This window comes from Podarcis bocagei (genome assembly GCF_964188305.1).
Source record: "Podarcis bocagei genome assembly, chromosome: 4".
Classification (NCBI taxonomy): domain Eukaryota; kingdom Metazoa; phylum Chordata; class Lepidosauria; order Squamata; family Lacertidae; genus Podarcis; species Podarcis bocagei.
The window spans coordinates 77,225,725-77,241,400 of record NC_138128.1 but is presented as its reverse complement, the minus strand read 5'-3'; the positions used below and the strand labels follow the sequence as shown (position 1 = coordinate 77,241,400).

The following is a 15,676-nucleotide window of genomic DNA, read 5'->3' as shown; positions in this document are numbered from 1 at the left end:
TGTGTTTCTCCCACTCATTCAAACATTCAGCAGACTTGCTTTCCCCATGACTGACACACACACACACACACACACAGGACATATAATAATATATATGGTGGGCTTCTTCTTCAGACACCAAGAAGCAACCATTGGCTGCTGGCTTGAACTTGTACGCCCCCTGTGTCCATTGCAAGCCCTCTCATGGTAGCCCCCTGGCTGTTGTCACAGCAACCCACAACAGACGCGGCAGACACAGCAAAGGCTAAGGCAGGCCAGTGTGCATTTGCACGGACAAAGGGGGACAAGTTATGATGCCTTTAGGTTCTGCCTCCAGTACTTCCGAGGTGAGCATCCCCTCCCTCCCGCCGGTCAACCGTGCCAACCTGGGAATAGTGCCCGGTCAGCAAATCTGGCATCACGGGAGACCACCGGTGTGGGAGCGACCCGCCTGTTATGGACTGTCACCAGCTCCCTGGGTCAAAGGCCTGAGATCCCTTGGGGCAACCCCGCTGTTACTGCCCCCGTCAGGCTTAATGTCCTACCGCGTTAACTTTCTGCCATATAACACTTTGGGAGGGGGTACCTTGCACGTGTGGCCGGCAAAGACGCGAGCGAGCGGACGGGCGCGGGAGGAAGGGGGTGTGATGCTGGGATGCAGCGCGCGCAAAACTTGGGCACGATCACGCGCGGCGGCGGCGGAACACGGCGCCTTACCCGGCAGGGACTGGTGCCTTGCAGCCTCCGCGGCTGAGCAACGGCGGCGGCCCCCGGCAGCAGCAGCAGCAGCAGCAGCCGCTCCTTACACGGGGCGCGCAATGCCAGAGAGCCGCCCGCCAACTTTGCACAAAGGCAGCATGGCGCTGGAGCTGCCCTTCGCCCCGTTCCTGCAGCTGCAGCCGATGCGCTCTCTCCGGCTAGACCCGCTCCTCCCTCCCCCCCTCGGGATTCAGGGTGAATCTGGAGTGCAATGCAAAAGAGCCGAGCTCCGGAGCAGCGGTAGGAGCCGCTCTCATGGTGACGTCGGCAGCCTTCGGGTCTATTTATACTCAGCCGATTGGATTTCATTCATGAAAACGGGGCCGGGTGGCTCTGCGTAAGGAGGCGGGGACTGAGGCGCCTGCCAGCGCCCAACACAGACACGGCGGGCGAGCGCCAACACTGTGTATGCACAGTCCGGGTCGCTCTGTTTACTCACCGCCCCCATCGGCAGAAATTGCAAGAGAGCCTTAGATCTGCACCGCGCGAGCTGATCTCACGGAGTCGCCATCTCAAAGGCATTCGGCTCCTTTGTGGCATCCCAGCCCCGAACCAAGAAGAAACTCACCTCAGTCACCGCCGTGTGGAGAGGCAGGGCCATTCCACACAGCACACAGAAAAACCTGCATTTATCACCATCTGTACACTCAGGGAGGAGCTGCAGTCACACCTGGCTCCCTGGGGGACATGCCTGCATTATGTCCATGCTTGTAAACACATTTGTCACATGCTGCCTTTGCATCTGCTCAGAGGCAAGTGTAGCTAAGCGGCATATACATGGTTTAAGTACATAAATATGCACAATGTTCTAAGATAAAATGTAGTGAATCAAGACCACCAATGAGAAGCCTTTGTAAAATTAAAGAACCTCCACGAAAGCGAACTAGAAGCTACTCACTAGAAAGCGAACTAGAAGCTACTCACAGCTAGATTGCCCAACACTATATTATCGAGACAAAAAAGCAGCTTATAGGGCGATTTTGAGCAGGAAAGTAGCTAGAGGAGTAAGGGGGTAAGCATCCCATGCCATTCCTTAAAACAAAACAGGAGACTTGTGTCTTTATCTGTTGCATGTGCCTTAAAAAGTTTGGCTGAGAGGTAGTAATTTGCCCTTGCAGAATCACCTCTTTCATTCCACATCAGATGGTGGATTTCACAAACTAGGCTTGTGGTGTTAGCTCACAGTTGATCTATGCAACAGACATGCATGGTAAAGGAAGAAGTCCCTTTATACTTATAAACAAAGCGTGGGCAACAGAGATTGAACATATTAATAACACAACTATAATTTATGACGGACGTGGGTGGTGCTGTGGGTTAAACCACAGAGCCTAGGACTTGCCGATCAGAAGGTCGGCGGTTTGAATCCCCGCAACGGGGTGAGCTCCCGTTTCTTGGTCCCTACTCCTGCCAACCTAGCAGTTCAAAAACATGCCAGTGCAAGTAGATAAATAGGTACCGCTGCGTCGGGAAGGTAAACGGTGTTTCCGTGTGCTGCTCTGGTTCGCCAGAAGCGGCTTAGTCATGCTGGCCACATGACCTGGAAGCTGTACACCAGCTCCCTCAGCCAATAAAGCGAGATGAGCGCCGCAACCCCAGAGTCGGTCACGACTGGACCTAATGGTCAGGGGACCCTTTACCTTTACCGTTATAATTTATGACATATATGCAGTTTCCCCAAATGGTAGCTGCAATTATAAGTGTACATCACTTTTTCTATCTAGACTCCTGTGCTGTTAACACATGAATGATGAACCACTGACCACCTCTTGTTGTTGACTCCAACTTCCATCACCCCCCAACCATGGAACTTCTACTCAAACAACACATGGAGGTCCACATATCATGCCTGCTTTCGCACAAACCAAACAGGAAGAAATGCAGCAGGGGAAACTTCACCCCATCACTCCATCTCTATGCCAAGATAAATCTTGGTATATATCAGGTAAACACATGTGCATGAGTAGTCACTTCAAAATCAGTAGGGTTAATAATGAGTAAGGCAATAAAGTTCAGGGCACTGGACTTACACTTGGCCAAGAAAGAGAGGGCTGAACGAATGAGATGCAGGATGTGGGCACAGTCAAACCTCCTAATCCTTGCGACTGTATATTCATACCTGCTTATTAATACAGTGAAAGAAATAAGGGGGTTGGTATCTCTCCAACCCTTCATGTTTGGTAACCCATTTAGTACAGACTATACAGTGGTACCTCAGGTTAAGTACTTAATTCGTTCCGGAGGTCCGTTCTTAACCTGAAACTGTTCTTAACCTGAAGCACCACTTTAGCTAATGGGGCCTCCTGCTGCTGCTGCACCACCGCTGCACAATTTCTGTTCTCATCCTGAAGCAAAGTTCTTGACCCAAGGTAATATTTCTGGGTCAGGTCTGGAACCTGAAGCGTATATAACCCGAGGTACCACTGTACTCTTAAATTTCATTTGAAATTTGTTGATTTGCTATAAAGAGACTGAACATTTAAGTATTAGACAAGCTGCAAAGCGAGTGCAACTAATGCAACTATCCTGAGCAATACATAGAAATCCTGGATGTCAAGGAAAGGGAACCCTGAAATTCCTAAAAGGATTAAATAAGAGGTTGGAGTACTGAGTAGTGTTTATGTTGCTTGGAGCATTTTCCAGATTATATCCAATGCTTCCATTTCTGTTAAACTTATATAAGCTTCATAACACTGCTAAGGACAGGAGAATGCTGCCTTGAGCTACTGTTTCTCCTTTGTCACTTTGATAGACAACTTCACGGGCAGCCTTGTGGATATGTCACATATTTTGAGCCCTTGCAGCTATAAACACACCCTTGAAAGTAAACCATGCCTTGTGAAATTCTCATAAAGCCAGAGGAGCAGCCGAATAGTTGGGGTGCACACATCCTAACTCCTTGTCCTTCCTTATGACTAGCAAAAGCCAAGTATGTCACACAAAACAGTCACTGTAGAACTACTATGTGCATTTACACAACTTGCCTAATTTACACAGGTTGCAGAATTCAACTCATCCTGGGCAAAGAATTGTATGCTTTTGGTAGGACATATGAACAGCTCTGTGTCCAGAATGCATCACTGGAGTGCCACTTTTATCCAAAAGCCTTAAGTGATGGAGTCTCACAGCAGGATCCTGAGTAGCTGATATGGTCTTAGGACTGCTAATGTAGTTCAAAGAACAGGAAAAGAGCTGTCCGTTGTCTTGTTCTCTTCACTATACCAAAACAACAGTGCCAGATTAAATGGCAAAATCAAGGACAGCTTAATCTAACCACTGCTAATCTTTGAGAAACAGCCTTGTCAAATGCAATTTACTTGGAGAGCAATGACAGAGGCAGTGAAGTAAAAGTCCCCTAGTTGTATTTTCAGTGCTTCACTCAAAGGCCATTTGCATTTTAGTCAGTTCAGCACCTCAGACAATGGCTGCCATAACATTTAGATCCACAATTTTTAAACTTGAAACGGTGACTTGAACATTACCAAAAAGAAAAGAAAACATTTATCTAGTCTTCACTGACACTGAATGATGTAGCTAGAGTGTATTTAACAATCAGCAATCCTGATCCACTGGGTTCCCCCCCCCAGCTCATTATTTAATATTTATAATTCTGTTTATTGCTTTGATAATTAAACTATATTTCTGGGGATCTGTAATTGCTTTTTTAAGCAACACACACACACAAACAGTTGTAGCTGAACAACAGGTTACAAAGAATAGTAAAGCAGTTTTGAAACATGTATTGAATCCCTGACATTCATTAGAGGTCTGTCCAGGGACATTATTCCTGAGTAGCCCAGGGATTTTATGATGGGCCAGATATCTTGCCCCTCCCCATTTTTTAAACTTAAAAAGCATGGTTTTAACTTTGACCCCCAAGCCAGCTGGGTATACGACAAAGGTCAGTGTTAGTGAAACCTTAGCCATCCCGCTATGCTTTCCCCAATAGATCATTTATGCATAGAAATTCACACATGTCAGTTTATCTCATAGACATAGACCTGTGCCCTAAGTTCTTTAAGCAGCTAGCAACACCCCTAGGCTCAGGGTTTCCCCCATCATGTTTAGTTAAAGGCATACACACAAGCATATTTTCATGACTCCTCTTGTGAATACTGGAAACTATGGCTAACTTCAGACAAAACCATTCCAGTGCTTTGGTGAGCTTACTTGGGAAAAGCAGAAAAATGGTGATTAATTCATTCAGCTACCCATCTGGTTGGGTTGCCCCACTCACTCTGGGACACTTACAACAAATTATAAAACCACAATAAAACATCAAACATTAAAAACTTTTAATCCACAATCAACAGCTCTCTCAAGACGGTGCCTTCTGTGTGAATGGTACACATCTTTGAAAAGCAAAGGATGGTTTTGCAAGAGAGTTGTGATGTTAGCCCCCAAATTAGGAGAACAAATATCATGAAGAAAGGTTTGCTGGTTACATTTGTATCACTTAGATGACAGACAGAAGATGACTGCGGAGAGTTAAAGGTGGATGAAATAAGCATCATTGCTAGAAATTAGTACTCTGCTTCACTCTACCCTCTCTGGAAATAACCAGCTTAATTTTCTAGATGTCCTCTGGATGTCTGTAAAATTAATTCAGATTTTGGTCTGCATTTGGATCAGGACAATTAGCTGAGGCACGTGACTATCCCCTGGTTTGCACATGACACCAAGCCAAACCAAGGCTTGGCATGAATTTGCAGACTCTGAGAGAGGATATTGTGGCTGATTTGCTCTTCCTGGCTGTTTTGGTGCTGCGCTACACTGAGCTAAGCTATAGTTTGGGTAGTTTAGCAGTCCTCCTCTTCCCCAGCCCCTGCCTTACACTAGAATCAAAGAGTTGGGAGTAAGGAATACTTGAGTGATCATTCAATTCAATCCCACAGCACTACATTCCCCTTTCCCCAACTGGCATCCTCCTCCTTTCTTGCTGCAAAAGAGGAAACCAATTTTGATAAGATATGCAAGCCTACATAACTTCAGTAACTATAGTTCAGCAAACAACATGTATGAGCTACACCTTGATACAGAGCGAAGAGTTTGCACAAAATACATTCAGTACCTGCATTTTAGCTGGTGACCAACATTGCTATATATGCATATACACATACAATTTCCCTTTCAGGAAAATGCATAGAAGAGGTAATTTAAAATATTCTCCAGGATGAATAAAACCAACTTTATTCATAAAATTCAATGTATCTGCCTTTATGACTCTCTCTGTGTGTGGTTTTCCATAAGAGGGAAACAAGTGCTGTCTAGTCCCACAATGTGGTCCACGTGTGAATGAGCCTTTTTCAAGAAAAAGGTTATTTTATATTGCAGATGGCATGTTCTAGAAATAGTTAGATGAAGGATGGCTTTAGTGAAGCACTTTCATCTATCACCACTTCTGTGACAAACATTTTCCAGGAAGAAATTTCTACTCACCACCGAGAGAAAAAGGGTGTTCATAGCCATTGTAAGAGCTCAGTCAGAAAGGAATCCTTTCTTAGAGACAACTGTTCACACGTTTCCTTATCTTCCCTGTGGGGTGAAAAAACATGGTGTTTTATACAATGTGAGCGGATTTGTTTTTATTTAGGACTATGCTACATTGCCCCAAACCACCATTTAGGAATCAGCTATTTGGGATAGAAAGAACTCTGAAAGTTCTTACCACCTGCTGTCTACAATTATCTAGCATCACTCACCAATCATTTACTAACCTCCAACCTGCCACCATCACATGCTCTTTGGTAGGAGTCAGTATCTGCTCTGTCTCAACCTCGTGCTTTCTTAACTGGTCAAGTTTGTATCTCTGGGGTTTATTTCCTTTGAAGTCTGGCTATTCCCGTTAGAAGTAAGTGTATATCAAAATGTGTGGCAAGTTAACCCAACAGATGGACTTCACACACTTAATCCATTGCTTCCTTGCACTTCTTATACACTTCGGCAAATCTATCTCCCTATTATGTCTGTATAGTATCACTGAAAACAACACAAACGTAATGATTGGGTGTAATTGCATAGCTGACCGACATCAATATTTCTTGCTGTTGAGCAAAACAATCAGGAGGACACATGGTGGAGGTAGCACTGAGAGGCAAACACCTGAACCTGTGAATGCTACTTGTGAATATATTTGGGTTTTCCAGAAAATTAGTTTGAAGCTGGACCATCAACTTATGTTTTCAATGACCATCTCCTCATCAATATTTGTAGGTTGTTCTGGAAGCTTTTTACAGCTGAAGAGTGGGATATGCATTCCAACAGACAAGAACAAAAACAACATTTTCCATTTATATAGTTTGTGGGTTCCCCCCCACACAAAGTGTTTCAAATGCATATGCCGACTAACCTTTACATGTGCATTGTAAAGTTGATTAGCCCTGCTGCCCCATATTAATAGGGCATTCCATATTATATAATACAATATACAGTGGTACCTCAGGATGCGAACAGGATCCGTTCCAGAGCCCCGTTAGCATCCTGAAGTGAACGCAACCCACGACTGCCCGTCTGCGCATGTCACTATTTGCCGCTTCCGTGCATGCGTGTGACGTCATTTTGAGCGTCTGCACATGCACGAGCGGCGAACCCCCAAAGTAACATGCTCCGTTACTGCCAGGTCGCCACGGAGCATAACCTGAAAACGCTCAACCTGAAGCACATTTAACCCAAGGTATAACCCAAGGTATGACTGTATTTCAAATTTTGCTTCTTTGGCAATTGGAAAATCTGGGGTCTGATCCATCCTCAGCTACAATTCTTACTGGGTGACCTTCCCACCCACCACTCTCTCAGCCTTATCCATGCAACAGAACTTTTGTGACGATAGAAAGGGGAAGGGAACTGTGTAAGCTGCCCTGAGCTGCTTGGGAAGACGATAGTATAAATATGCAAAAATAATAGACATACTAGGAAGGAAACTGACAGTAACATCACTGATATAGTGTACGAAGTTCTCTAAACACTCTAAAGCCACTATATAAATGTCAAGTATTATTGACTGTGCAGCTCCCTTATCTCTGCACTATCCATAGAACACACAGTGTGGGAATCTCATCCTGCGAATTGTTCCCTTTGCTTCCCTTTTTCAAAGTTGTCGGGAATGTAGTTGCAGACCTTTAATAAGCATACCTCCATTATGCAAAGGATTTCCCCACAAATTGCTATCGCTTATCCTGATCTGACCCCTAATACCAAGTCAATGCCCATGTGGCCACCATGCCCCATAAACTATGCTTTGCCTTGCTCTTAATCTATATATTAGCAGCTCTGCTCTCAGCTTCTTTCCATTTGCTTTCAAGAGATCAAATCACATGTTTTAAGATACCTTCTTCTCAGGAAGCCTAACACAAACCCACCCACCCCCACAACCACTCAGCTGCTCTCCAGTAATCAGTCATTAACTAAATGACTTGTTTTCCTAAGGCTGTGTCCAGACCATTTCCCTTTATTTAACCCCATTAGTCCCTGTTTCTTTATGTTTCGTTTCCCTTTCATCTGCACAGTTGTGCCTCCCTTCATAAGTGCATCACACTGTGGAGGGGACTCTGCACAGTGGAAACAGTGACTGGGCACACTCAGGAACTGAATACCAGCATAAGTTTGACTGGTGCGCTACTGTAGGCTATGCACTTTAAACTGACCCACTCCAGTGATGTGGAGCAGAACTTTTTCCAAGGCTTTACTCCCTGCACCCCTGTGGAAAATTATCCATTTCCTAAGTTCTTCAGTAACCATGAATGACAGCCAATTGTGAATACAATACTAAGCTTGGCAATTTCAAAGCTTTTAGCTCTGTTACTGAATTCAAGTGAAATAAACATGCAAATTACTACCTTTATTTGCATATGAATAAAACCCTTTGCAGAATTTTACAGAAAGCCCACATCATTGGCCCTCTCTGACTCATGCTCTGGAGTAGAGTGCTGATATAAGGCCTTGAACAGTCTTTATCCAGAGGTCATAGAACCACAGAACTGCAGAGCTGGAGGAGACCCCAAGAGTTATCTAGTTCAATCCTCTGCAATGCAGGAATATCAACATGCTGTCCCCCCATCCAGTTTGAAACCATGCAGGACCCTGCCTAGCTTTGCAAATGTGCTAGCAGTTTCATTGCTGCATCAATGGGCAGTGGGTGGGGTATATGCTGCCAGACCACCAAGCCTCATCCACTCAAGATAGCTCTCAGTAGCTTCTCATTCTCTTCATCATCTTGGCTGCTTATACTCAGGACAGCTATCCTTCGTAACCCTTTGGTTCCATTACACGTAGGCTCCTCAACTACTCCAACTATAGGGTCCTATCTCAGGGGTACTCCAGCTATAGAGACCAGATCCTACCCAGTAAGGCCTTAATAGGTTTGCAGGTTACTTTATTTGTGGCATATTGTAAGGCATCTAATAAATAGGTTTCAACTAGTCTTATTCCGGCCCACTCACTTCCAGAGCATGCTGCCACTGTTGCATTTCCTGCTGCACTCTCTCCTTTGCAGTTTTCCAGCACTGAAGCGATTCCTTTAGCCTTTTATTCCCATCTCTGCTGGTAAGCTCCAGGACACATAAAGCAGATTAGCAGCTGCTGACTAGAATAACCCGCAGTCCAAGCTTGTTAGCTGCTCATTCACCTGGTGGACCTCCACGGCCAGCCTCAACTAGAGTCTCTGCAGTTGAGCTTCCAAACCTCTGACTAAAATAATGTTCTCACTTCTGGAGGATTTTGGGCAACAGAGTTCCTCTTTTCTGACCTGCTCCTTCTGGGGTAGTTTGCCCACCTTTGGTCCCCCACCCTGCACCTCCACTGCCTTGCAGGATATCTTTGGGAGAAGAAAAGGCTAAGGAATATACCCCACACAAATCCAGAGTGCAGTTCCTAAGATGGTTGGATGGCACCTTTTAGACTTCCTTCCAGCAACTCCTGCAGCCAAGCTGGTACCAAACGTATTGCTCAGCTTTCCATTGGATCACATCAGTGAGGCTGAGAGGGTGGCCCTGTTGTCTCGACAGCCCAACATCTCCATATACACTGCTCAGGCTTCTGCCCCATGGAGGTCACTTTGGTGCTGTTAACACAGCAGTTTGACTTCACCACCAAGGGCGCACTCCATTGTCTCGAGACAGACGGATGACAATCCTATTAGAAGTGAACAAACTATTGAAAGCAAGCAATATAATTGCCAACCCTGCTTCAGTTTTCACAAAGCAACAGGAAGGGCACCCTGCAGGCTGCTCCCAGTCCAACATACTCCCATCTCAAATCTCTCAGCTATCTCCAAACTCAAACGCCAAACTGCTATCTTTTCTTATATCCTGAGCATTGGGTTTGAAGCCACATCTCAACTCCTAAGCTTGGCTTCTACTGAAGTAATTGCAGCCAATCATTCCTGTTGTAAAGAAAACAATCTTAACAAGTAATCGTCGCAGAGAAGCGCTGTAACTTCCACACACGGAGACTGTAGCACCCACTGCCCCACGGAGAAGCTCTGTCTGAGAAGCTGAAGGAGGTCAGTGCAGAAATACATGGAGGAGACTGATAGAAGAGCACATGGGGGAAGGAAAGTCCAAAGAAACAATGGAGGATATGCTGCCTCTGCTCCTCCATCCTAGCTTCTCAATCAATAACTATGCTTATTACAGCAGAGTGGCTTGGGAAATGGACTAGCAGGGAGAGCTGCTACTTTCTATTCTTGCTGCTTTCCAGTGGCACAATATGCATGGTCATCAACCAGAATGGCATGAACTGCAGCCACTCTAAAAAACTGCAAAGGTACATATATGCTAGTTCACAGCAGGAGTCAAAGCTCATTTAATGAGAGAGGAAAGCACAATCAATAACTTGATGAAAATGACATTTTGAAAATCCCCTAATTTATTCAGAATTACAATGTTTCCAAAGATATCTCACTAATATACTTTTTAAAAAAAGAAATGTAAAATCAGCCTACCCAAAACAAATTCAAAATTCACCCTTACTATTACCCAAGTATTCAAAACATGGTCAAGGCAATAAGTTTGTAGCAGGAAACATTTAGAAAATATGTTATGAAACATGCTTAATGGATCCCAAAGTCATTAAGCTTCTGCTTAAACAAGGAAAGCAACTGCCTGAGTAAAGCTGTGAAAATTGCTTTCTCTGAGCATTATTCAAAGAGAGGCCAGCTCTCTCAAGAAGACTCTGGCAGGTTGAAAAAATTTAAGGCCTTTCCAGTGTCTATGGATTCATTCTCTCCTATAATATAAGCATATAAATCCCTGGTGTCCCATGGAAGTGGTGTATCAAATTTCCATTATGAGAGCTCTAAATGATTAATGAAAGTGGAAAAAAGTGCAAGGTTGTATCTTGCTTCTTCCATTTCAATTTTTATCAGATAAAAATGGCCATGTTGCAAGCATCCCATCTTTTCGTTGCAGCTACGTCATAAAATGGACATAAAGAACTTTTATCTAAATTATTAAAAATGCATAAATGATTCACAATCAGTAACAAAACTTGGATTCAGTGTGCAATGTTCTAGAAAGCAGCGGTGCTGGGTGTAATAGACAACTTGATAGTAACCAATCATCTCATAACAAAGGCAATTCTATACATTATGTATCATGCCATTTCTATAGTTCATTTTAAAAGAAGAAAAGCTTCTTTATAGAAGTTTGCTGTGTTTGTCAAAGGTCTACAGTCAGCCTAACGATGAAACCTACAATTCACTGAACCTGTTTTTTCTTCACTTTCCAGTAAGCACACGTTTAAAACTGCAACCCTGACCATACTTCAAACATTTCATCAGAAATGCTTGCAAATACAATGCAAGAATGTAATATCAAAACAAAACAAAACGCTTAGGGCACATTCCAGCCAAAATTAAGCATATTCCAACGGGAATAAATAGGATTTTTTTTAAAAAAAATGCTCAACTGCCCTTATATAGGAGAACATTTCACTGGGTTGTATTCAACTTTTATTCAGAACAGACTCATTGATATGAATGGATCCAACTTAGTCATGGTGATGAATTGCAATGGGTCTACTGTGAATAAAGTTTGTTAAATGCAACCCCTTGACTCAATGAACCTAGATAGGTATGCTTAGATTATTACATTTACTGGTAGGCTCAGTGCCATTCTTTTTTTTTTAAACATCATTGCAATGAAGTAATTCATAAGGACTCCTGGATCATGGTCTGCTTAAGGAATGAGGTTTGGGGAAGTTTTTAGTCTTAGTTTTCAGATCAACTTCACTTCATACACTTATCAATTTACTCATACCTTTGTTCTTTCCAGTTTGTTTGTTGTTTACTTCTCTGTATCCAGTTTTAGACCATCAAGCTGCAATCCTATACATGCTTGCACAGCTAGTAGTAGCAAGCCTCACTGAACTCTGCTGGATTTACTTCTGAGTGGAAATGTATAGGATTGGATTGCAAGGTGTGTGGGCGTGTTGTTGTTGTTAAAAAAGGTTGCCTCTGCACACTTGCAACATTATCTTCTTATGTACACTTACTGAGAAGAAATGCCCACTAAATTCAATGGGATTTAATTTCAAGTATGATTTAAGGTTGCAATCTTACATGGGAGGAAAAACCCAGTGTGTTGTAGGGTTCATCCACACTTCTGTTTGTGTCGCAATTTCTAGGCACATGTTCGTGATTTCCAGTCATTGGTTTGAGCAGAAAACCTGATTGGTGTTTCTTTTCCCAGGGGAAAGCAGTGGGACAAAAGAACACTTGGACCTGTGCCTAGAAACTGCAGTGCAAACAGACGTGTGGATGAGCCCTTACTTGCAAATAAATACGGATTGAGTCAGGACATAAATGTCCTATCAGTATGTATTCACTCGCAGCTGTGGTTTTATTCTGTATTGTAAGCATCCCATGAGTTAGCTATTGGAGAGGTCACATAATACATAATTCACATAATGCGTAACACATAATTCATTATACTTGTTTTCCCTTAGCAGCTTCCAAGACACTTTGGAAATACTGGGCACCATCCAGCCAGAGTTAATACAATGGAAGAGAATTGAGCCTAAGCAAATCAATGGAGCTTAAGTGTGTTTTACTTTGGCTAGATTTGTGCCCACTTTACAAGATACTACATAAAGGAAAGCAAAATCCCACTGGTGTGGGAGTGCTGAAGCTGGTCTTGCAGAGTACGAGTTACCAGACTTGAAAAGAAAAACAAAAGAGCAGAACAATGTGTGATTTGTGTGGTGCTCACAAGGCCTCAGTTCTGGAATCACTATACAACATCAGGGATGGCTCCTGGAATAGACACAGAAGTCATTTAAAATATGTCTCAGGACATGTGCAGAGTGCTTGTTCATCACAGCTGACATCACTCATGGAGGACTTTCAGGGGCAAATATGCCTTCCAGGCAGATGTAGTTCTTTAGAAATTAATCTGTTAAGTGGGAAGCAGCTTTAACATCTTCTCTAACTAGCCATATAAGCATTGCCGTGGGAAAGACCAAAAATTAATGAGTAATGTTACTGTACTTTGTTGCTATCCAAGAACATTGTTACAGCTACTTGGTGACCATTCTTCCTTCCTTCCTTCCTTCTGCTGACTGCTTATTTATAGTCACAGATGAGAGGCTATTTTCCTCAGTGGGAGCTGGCATTTAGGACACTAGATGTTTGTTTGGTTTTCTGAATGGCCAATATACCTGCAGCATCGAGCCTAAGTCCATTGCTCTGCAAACAGGTGTAAGAAAAGGTAGCAGTTGGCAGTTCTGAATTTTGAGAGGGGCAAAAGGACTTCCAAGTTTAACTGGATTAGAATCTGGAACAGGGTACAGGGGTCCACACTGTTACTCTCTGGGATGCAGGCTTTGTGATTTTGTTGCCCGTTGTTGGAATGTAAATGTGCTAAATAAAATAGAAGTGATGCAAGGTCTGCAGAGTGCTCTTGCTCCCAAAGGAAACCAAAGCTGTGTCCACATTATACCATTAAAGCACAAGTGAATCACATTCTTTACCTCAGTCCCTAGGCACTGTACAGTGGTACCTCCAGTTACATACGCTTCAGATTACATACGCTTCAAGTTACAGACTCCGCTAACCCAGAAATACTGCTTCAGGTTAAGAACTTTGCTTCAGGATAAGAACAGAAATCGTGCTCCGGCGGCGTGGCGGCAGCAGGAGGCCCCATTAGCTAAAGTGGTGCTTCAGGTTAAGAACAGTTTCAGGTTAAGAACGGACCTCTGGAACAAGTTAAGTACTTAACCCGAGGTACCACTGTAGTTTGTTAAGGGTTGATCGGAAAGTGCAACTGTGAGGGATAAACTACAGGTAAACTACTGTAACCAGCGCTATTCTTCTAGAAAAAAAAGATGCCAGAACTCACCATGAACGCTTCCCTTGTTCTCTTCTAATGGCAATGGTGCCCACCTGAGAGGTGCAGAAACTGAGCTCAGACTGATAAAAAGCCCTGCCTGTAACCATGCACACTTACCTCAGAGCAGACACGTGCTGTGCTGCCCACAGATTTCTCACCAATGGGAGAAGTGGGTATAAAACTAATACAAGTTAATGGAGAAAACTTTCTTCTGGCAAGTTGCAGAGTCTCCTTTAGTTGCTGTATATCTGCCGAGGCAGTGCATACTAACTGCACAGCTTATATACACTGTGTATAAACATAAATGCTGTTCTGTGCTTAATACCACGCAAGTGCTTCAGCGTACTTAGACTGTACTGTATGATATTTCTCCAAGTCAAGAAGGGGGAACGGACTGGCTTGACGAAGCTTGCCACAGTTCCGAATTAAATCTTTTTTCCTCCAGAGACCCGCCACCCTCCCTGGCCCCTCCCTCGCAGCTCCCCGCTTCCCCCTTCGCTCCTCGCCGCCTTCTCCGGGTCACCCGCGCGCGCCTCACCTGACAGGAGGAGAGACTTCTCCGAGAGGGGCGCAAGCCGCGCGCTCCAGAGGGGGGGGGGCGGCGTCGCGACTCGCCCCCCGCGGCGCCTTCGGAACCTGCGCGCGGGCAGCGCTGGCTCAACCTAGTCCGCCTCTAGCGAGCGCCGAGCTTCTTGCCTCCTTCTTCTCCCTCGCCTCCTCTCCGGCTCGCGCCCTCCCGGCTCGCTGCTCCAGAGCGCCACACCCCGCCCAGCCTGTCCTTCCCCGGGCTGGGACAAGCCGCACAGGAGCCGCCACAGGTCACGTGACCGAGGCCGTGAGGCGGGCGGGGGAAGGAGAGAGGATGCTCTTCTTGAGGAGGAGGAGGAGGATTATGGGCTGTATCCTGCGCAGGGCCCGAAGTGAATGAATTTCCTCCTCTCTTCTTCTTCTTCTTCTTCTTCTTCTTCTTCTTCTTCTTCTTCTTCTTCTTCTTCTTCTTCTTCTTCTTCTTCTTCTTGGCTTTTAATAATGTCATAAGGCCACTTTTGTCTCTCTCTCCCCTGCCCCCAACTATACCTATATATCAACATTCATAAGGCATAGGCCAGAGTTATTCACAGGCGTGAAGAGCAATAAATTGTCCAAATTAAAGCCCTGCCCATCCTAGACACAGTTACTTGCAGGTAAGCCCAGGTGAATTCAGGCAGACTTTCTTCCTTGTAAATGAGCACAAGGTTGGATTGCAGAGAGCTATGAGCTTTCCTCCTGAATTTCCTTTCTCCATCCCAGACAAGGTGCCAGCCTTTGCTTTGGGTTTCTCACCTGTCACATCAGTGTGAGAGTTTAGCAGGTGACAGTGTCCTTTTAGTTTGGAGATCAAGGTGAGGAGGAAAGCGCCGCCTCCCAAATGTCTGCAAAGCCAGCCAGTATTTAAAAGTAACGGAGCAGGGCCAAAAACAGCCACAACAAAGCTGGCAACTTTACCATTCATAAATTGAGGAGGATTTCCCCTGCTTGGTGGCATCTATAGTTCTACGAGCCATAAATGCATGGAGAAGGGCCAGTAACCCTATATTTCTTTTACTATAAAAGGAACACGCTGAGTTAGCTGT

General features: G+C 44.5%; 1 protein-coding gene across 4 annotated transcripts in view; it reads right to left on the bottom strand.

Annotated features, from left to right (window-relative positions):
* RHOBTB1 (Rho related BTB domain containing 1) overlaps nucleotides 1–6,276 on the bottom strand; it is a 55,863-nt gene extending 49,587 nt beyond the window's left edge. For 2 of the 4 annotated variants that reach the window (XM_081190868.1, XM_081190870.1), the window contains exon 1: nucleotides 6,178–6,276. The gene's annotated coding sequence lies outside the window, so the exon portion shown is untranslated. Of the gene's footprint in view, nucleotides 1–696; nucleotides 911–6,177 lie in introns of those variants that run through there. The other 2 variants (XM_081190869.1, XM_081190871.1) reach the window with 1 other exon arrangement.
* Nucleotides 6,277–15,676: the final 9,400 nt, after the last annotated feature.